Genomic DNA, 7,394 nt, shown 5'->3' with positions numbered 1-7,394 from the left:
AAGCAAAGCCACCCTAACCAACCAGTGCAGACTTGTGGCAGGTGGCAGGAAACCCATCCCTAGGGTTAAGATCATAACTGAAGATAGAGTGCCAAATCACAAAAAGAGACTGTACCACAAATAAAACATGTCTAAAGATACTAAAAAACTGGTTGGATATATAATTCATCCTATGATTTGGTGTTTTATAATGTAAATGACCACATAACTAAGTCATATTTGTGATAGTTAGCTTCTTGAATTATCTGGACAACAATGACAGTTTACATTAATTTTTCTGGTTTACCAGCACTGTGCCTTGTATGTAATAGGTATTCACATATAATTTTGTTGACTTGAACTATTTCATCACTGAAATATATCACAGAGTAATAGTAATGACCAAAAATCTTTGTTGATATCAAGCTATGGATTTGAGTAGATAAATGTTCTAATTCTTTAAAGAATACATCATAAACTACACATTGTTTTAGGAGCCTGATGGCTCTTTATCAGCTCCCTCCATTTGGAAATCTGCCAATTTCACTTCACTAGGATTCTGCAGGGACTTGGGGAATACATTCTCTGGCCAGGAGCCAAGTTTCATAGGAGACAGGGCACTGCAATGCAAGAAGGAAGCAAAAAGATGGAGAGAGACAGACTCTAAATCCATGTCTTCTGGATTTCATAAACAGTCAGAGTCAAATTTTGCTTGTCTGAAACAATTTGTCAGTCATTCAGAATTACATGCCAGGACCTGTTTTCTAATAATAAAAATGTCAAGAAATTAATTTCTGAATTAAATTCAAAAAACATTTATTGTACCCCTATGCAACTTCTCCTATGGGGACAAAAAAGACATATTGGAAAGTTAAGTAGCAGTAGAGTAGATAAATTATTTAAAAGCCAACTTCAGTAAAATAAATTGTTCTACTAATCACTCTGTCGAAGATCCTGGGTTTCCCAAACCTTGAAACAAATACCTGATTTTTGTTTAGATGAAAGCAGGAATTTTGTCAATGCCTCTAATATTTTCATGAAATTGTGTTCAGGCTTCCTGACCTGTGTTACTAATTCAGAGCCAATGATCTAGACAATAATGGTTGGAACAATTTTGAACAGGAAAATTTAACCTGCAGTGATGCCCTGCTTCAAAATGCAAACCTGAGGGTATGTGGACACAGTTGCACAGATGAACTCACTTGTTCTGTATTCTAACCACATGGAACAACTTGTTATTCACTACAAGCTCTACTCTCTTTCACACCTCAATAACTTTTCTGTTCTCTCCACCTAGAATATCATTCATGTCTAGCCCTCCTTGTCTATAAAAATTGTGTTTCAGCTTCAGAATCATTTGTTCAGTGAAGACTTCACTGACCACCCACACTGAGCTTTTCTCTCTCTTTGCCACACTCTCCTGCAAGCCAGTGCATAAGCAATACATATTATTCCCTACTGTACTATCATTCCTGTTTCCATCCCCTGGACTATGTCCTATTTAATGGGAAGAATATGACTTGTCCAGTTTTAAATATCCTGAACCCAGCATACATAAAAACATTTGATAAATAGTTATTGAAGAATTGGTCCAAAAGGTACAATGTTTCAGTCGTGCAAGTTGAAGAAGCCCTGAAGACCTACTGTACATCACAGTGCCTTTAGTTAATAATACTGCTGCTGCTGCTAAGTCGCTTCAGTCGTGTCCGACTCTGTGTGACCCCATGGACTGCAGCCCACCAGGCTTCTCCATCCCTGGGATTCTCCAGGCCAAAACACTGGAGTGGGTTGCCATTTCCTTCTCCAATGCATGAAAGTGGAAAGTGAAAGTGAAGTCACTCAGTTGTGTCGGACTCTTAGCGACCCCATGGACTGCAGCCTACTAGGCTCCTCCATCCATGGGATTTTCCAGGCAACAGCACTGGAGTGGGGTGCCATTGCCTTCTCCCAGTTAATAATACTGCATACCCAAAATTTTGCTAAGAAGGTAGATCTTGTGTTCATAACACAATCTTGGTGATGGTTTCACAGAGGCATACTTACCTCCAAACTCACAGAAAGTTAGAAATTAACCCACATTTCAGTCACTTATTAAATATCATTAGCTGGTTGTCCAAATATAAACTCCATCAAACACCTAGTCATTTTCTTGAATGATTAATCTCAATTTAATATCATATCCTAATTATTGACTTCCCCAAGACATATAGCCAGGAATCATTCTAGATTCAATATGATCCATCATATTTCCATACCCTATATATGTTCACTCATCCCACTAGTGATGCCTCAGTGCTGAACTCCACAATTTCTCATCTGGACTACTACAATTGTATCCTATATGGTCTTCCTAACTCTAAGTTGGCTCTTCTCTCAAATCAACCTTTCTTAAAATTAATACATTTAAAAGATGTAAATCTTTCCACTTAAATCACTATCTCAGTAGTTTCATGCCCTGTCACTTCCAGAAGCATGTCTGCCTAAGACACACTGAAATAGTAACAGTTCTGTGATCATTGTATTGTTGCCTCCCCAACGTGCTTTTGCCCATGCTGTTCCTTCTGGCTTCATTTCTTTCCTGTCCCCTCTATCTCCACATCTTACTCATGAATGTCTCTAAGGCAACTAAACATCTTAAATCCAGCAGGGATTAGCATCACCTTGTTTGACCTCCTTTAGACTCCAGCACTCCTCCTCTGTGCTCCCCCAATGCCTTGAATGCACATTTGTTATGGTAATTCTTAGAATATAACAGTTATTTGTGTGAAATAGTTATGTGTCTATATCTCAAATGTGATTTGAGGGGGCAGGGGCTATGATCTATTTAACTTTAAATATTCAAATTGCTTGATATATATTAGACTTACAATATTTGTTGGGCAAATAAATAAATACAAGCACAAATGAATGAATGAACAAGTAACAAGCCCATAAATTCGAAGATGGGTTATAAAGATTCCAAGAAGCCCGAACTAGCTGAACTTGGCCTTAAATGATCCAGATAAAGAAAATCAGTATACGCAGAAGGTAGGCATCACAAACATTCACATCATGTTAAAAATGAAGAAGCACCCACCTTGGAGAGAGATGGGAACTAAAGGAGGATGGGTCTGCATGGACAAAATGTAAATAGAATGTGGAAATCTCTGAAACTTAGGTTCAGAAGCTCCATTTGATGAGGGGGCACTAATGGTTTTTGGTTTTCAGCACAGCTTCTGGATGAGGCATATTAGCCATATAAGCATGAGAAAGTCACTTCTATACTGCCTTCACTTGTATATTTTTTTCTTCTTTTTATTCCATATTTTTATTTTCTATTGGAGTATAGTTGTTTTACAATACTGTTTGTTTCTCCAAAATATACGCAGTTCATGCAGTGCAATAACAAACAAAAAACAACAACAACAAATAACCCAACCAAAAAATGGATGAAAAACCTAAACAGACATTTGTCCAAGGAAGACATACAGATGGCCAAGAGGCACATGAAAAGATGCTCAACATCACTGATTTTAAGAAAAATACAAATCAACACTACACTGAGGTTATCCTCACATCAGTCAGAGTAGCCATCATCAAAAAGTCTACAAAAAAATAATTGCTGGAGGGGATGTGGAGAAAAGGGAACCACTTGTACACTGATTAAATTGGAACAAAAATAGTATCTCCTCATGGGATAATTGTAATGAGTTAACACATGTAAAGTTCTTAGAAGAGTATCTAAAACAGTGCAGAGCCCAGTACCTATTAGTTACCATTAGAACTAAGAAGTCTGTTGAAAAGATGAAAGAAGTATTCACAGAAGATTCATCATGTGGTATCTGTTGTGAACATTAAGGTAGATAGAAATGGGAGGCAACCTAGGAACCCTACTCAGTTGGAGGATGACATGAAAAACAAACAAAGAAAAAAATACTAAAAAGAAGCAATTGGAGGGGAAATAGAGTATGCTTTATACCTACATGGTCCAGAGGCAAATTTCCAATATAGAAATCTCACCTTCCCAGTTACTGGGTTCTCTTTCTCAACCTCTGTTACAATTTCATTACAAAGCCATAGCTACCTTACCAAGGTTTGTGGTTGTTGTTTTGTTGCTAAGTCACATTTAATACTTTGTGCAACCCCATGAACTGTAACCCGCTAGGCTCCTCTGTCCATGAGATTTCCCAGGCAAGAACACTGGAGTGGGTTGCCATTTCCTTCTCCAGGGGATCTTCTTGACCCAGAAATCCATCTCACATCTCCTGTATTGCAGACAGATTCTTTATCACTGAGCCACCTGGGAAGCCCCTAATGAGGCTGGTGAGTCTCAAATGTCACCTGCAGAACTTCCTTCAAGCAAGTGGGCAGGATACAGCAGGAAGCTAACATTAATGAGCACCTTTGTGTTTTAGAAACTTGTGTGTGTGTTAGTTGCTCATTCATGTCCAACTCTTTGAGACCACATGGACTATAGTTCACCAGGCTACAGTCTGTCTATGGAATTCTCCAGGTAAGAATACTGGCAGTGGGTTGCTATTCTTTTCTCCGGGGGATCTTCCCAACCCAGGGATCAAACCTGGGTCTCCTGCATTGCAAGCAGATTCTTTGCCATCTGAGCTTCCAGGGAAGCCCTCAAGATACTTAAACAATCCCAAATAATCCTCACAGAAACTCTCTGAAGAAGACATTATTATGTCCATTTTATAGATGAGGAAACAAGAGGTTCAAAGAGATTAAGAGACAACCAAAATTACACAGCTAGTGAGCAGCACCATGTTATCCGCTCTCTCAATACCTTCCACCAGAGCTTTATGAAAAACAACTGAAGCAAAAAGATATCTTTGTCCTTAGACCTGGGATCAATGAAGCTATCAGCTGCATACAAAGTGAATGTTACCAGTGGTAATGGACACAAGTCCTAAAATGCACGATATACAAACCCACAGATCTACTCTCTTCTCTAAAGTTCTATTTTAAAAAAATTGTTAGTAGCCCAGATCAGGACAAAATCAATACCAGTAAAAATATGTGGGAGGAGAAGGGGTTGAGGAGGGGCGGGGAGACCAGTCTATCATCATATGCATCATATGATGCTTAACTACTTAAATTCAGAATCTCATATTTACCGTCCAGTTGTATTACTTTAATTACATACATGTGTGCATGCTAAGTCACTTCAGTCATGTCTGACTCTGTGCAACCCTATTCACTGTAGCCTGCCAGATTCCTCTGTCCAAGGCATTCTCCAGGCAAGAATATTAGAGTGGGTTGCCATGCAACCCTCCTGCAGGGAATCTTTCTGACCCAGTGATTGAACTGTCTCCTGAGGCTCCTGTATTGGCAGGCAGGTTTCTTACCACTATCACCACCTGGGAAGCCCTTTAATTAATTAATCTTACAGGTGGTGCTACTGGTAAAGAACCTGCCTGCCAGTGCAGGAGAGATAAGAGATGCAGGTTTGACCCCTCTGTTGGGAAGATACCCTGGAAGAGAAAAAGGCAACTCACTCAAGTATTCTTGCCTGGAGAATCCCATGGACAGAGGATCCTGGTGGGCTACAGTCCATAGAGTTGCACAGAGTCAGTCATGACTGAAGAGGCTTAGTATGCATGCACATTATTTTCAGTAATGATGTTTGGGGGTACGATGTAAAGTTTTTGGCAGGAAATCTTTGAGAGAGATTAAAATGCTAGACTGTGTTATGAGACATGTTATGAGACACTTAGTAATAATATTTAATTATTACTTATTATGTTCCAAGCACTGTGTATATAATTTTTTAAAATTTGCCTCACTTCATTTTAATCCCATAATAATTGGGTGAAATTAGTATTATTATTTTCCAGAAAAGGAAGCTGAGGTTTAGAGTTTTCAAGGAAACTTGACTTAGTACATGCAATTAATAAGCAACACAGTCTTGACTCCAGGCCCCAGATTTGGACTGAGAATGTATCAACTCCAAATTGAATATTATGGTCTGATGGGGATTAAAATATTTGTTGCCAGTGTGTTAACAAGTCCATTTTGTAAAAAAGCTATTTAGTATGACCTCAACAGTAGGTGTCCTTGTGGGCTAAAAGAGCTAGTGAACCTTTGAACAGTCAGCAATTTATTACTAAATCATTACCAAAATTAAGTTAAAGTCTTTTCAGATCAATAAACAATTCTAAGTTCCTTATCAAATGCAATAAAATAGGTGACCTGGGTATCTGAATGCTAACTTGCAAGGGAGAGAAGAGAAAGAGGATGATCTGAGAAAGAGGCCCTACCAGGTTGCCTCCCCAAGTTATGCCCTCTATTTCAGCATGATTCTTCTCTCTCAGTCCCTGACTCTGAACTGAATCCCCACCTTTGGCCTAGGAACCTCATGGCTTGCCACTTGAGTTTCTGACCTTGTGTTTATTACTACCTGCTTAATCCCTGCTACCAGCCCAATAGGGAAATCTCTTCACTGCTCCTTTGTTGGCATTGATTTTGTGTTAAGCACTCAGGACCCTGTTAGGATGATCATTAATCCCCCACCAGAAGAGAGCAAGAAAACCTCTGTTTCTCATTACAGCACCTCAACAGTAAATATCCTGTACTATCTGACTGCTGGTTTAAAAGACATTTTCCAAGAATAAGTCAAAGAGAAATATATAAACACAGGTCACCAAATATCTGTTCAACAGTAAATTCTTGGTGATTTGAAAAACAGCTGGCTGGAAGATACTTCCTATGAGGTGGGAAGGAAGAAGGGCTGTTGCAGAGACAGAGCAAAACCTAACCACGTGCAGGGGCAGGTCATCTGAGCCAGAAGGCCCAGTGGAAAGTAGCTCTGACCTGTGTGCTGACCACACAACTCAATGAGCAGGACCCTTAAAGCACAGCAAAGTAACAAGCCAGGGTAGCTGGAGCTGGAAGGGAAAGCTAGTCACACCATTAGCCACAGGGAGCTGATGGGAGGGAACAGCATGTAGCTGGGACAAGGCAGGTGATGAGAAAATAAAAAGATCAGGTTTTAAAAAACCTCCCTTAGAAAGTCTTTATTGGATTTTATACCTGTCTTATATATCTTTCATTTTTGTTGTTTTTATTTTTTAGATTGGCGTATAGTTGCTTTACAATGTTGTGTTAGTTTCTGCTGCACAATGAAGTGAATCAGCTGCACATACACATATATCCCCTCCCTCCTGGACTTCCCTGCTCCCCATCTCACCCATCTAGGTCACCACAGAGCACTGAGCTGAGCTTCCTGTGCCAAAGAAGGGATACAGATGACCAGGAGGCACATGAAAAGATGCTCAACATCACTAATCATTTAGTGCAGTTCAGTTCAGTCGCTCAGTCATGTCCAACTCTTTGCGACCCCATGAATAGCAGCACTCCAGGCCTCCCTGTCCATCACCAACTCCCGGAGTTCACTCAAACTCATGTCCTTTGAGTCGGTGATG

At 39.7% G+C, this 7,394-nt stretch overlaps 1 protein-coding gene across 1 annotated transcript in view; it reads right to left on the bottom strand.

Moving 5' to 3' along the window:
- UNC13C (unc-13 homolog C (C. elegans)) overlaps positions 1 to 7,394 on the bottom strand; it is a 673,935-nt gene that overhangs the window by 653,649 nt on the left and 12,892 nt on the right. The window lies entirely within an intron of this gene.

This window comes from Bison bison, unplaced genomic scaffold, assembly GCF_000754665.1.
Source record: "Bison bison bison isolate TAMUID 2011002044 unplaced genomic scaffold, Bison_UMD1.0 scf7180017864066, whole genome shotgun sequence".
Classification (NCBI taxonomy): domain Eukaryota; kingdom Metazoa; phylum Chordata; class Mammalia; order Artiodactyla; family Bovidae; genus Bison; species Bison bison.
Note: the sequence above shows the minus strand (reverse complement) of the source record. Positions and strands in the feature narration are given on the sequence as shown.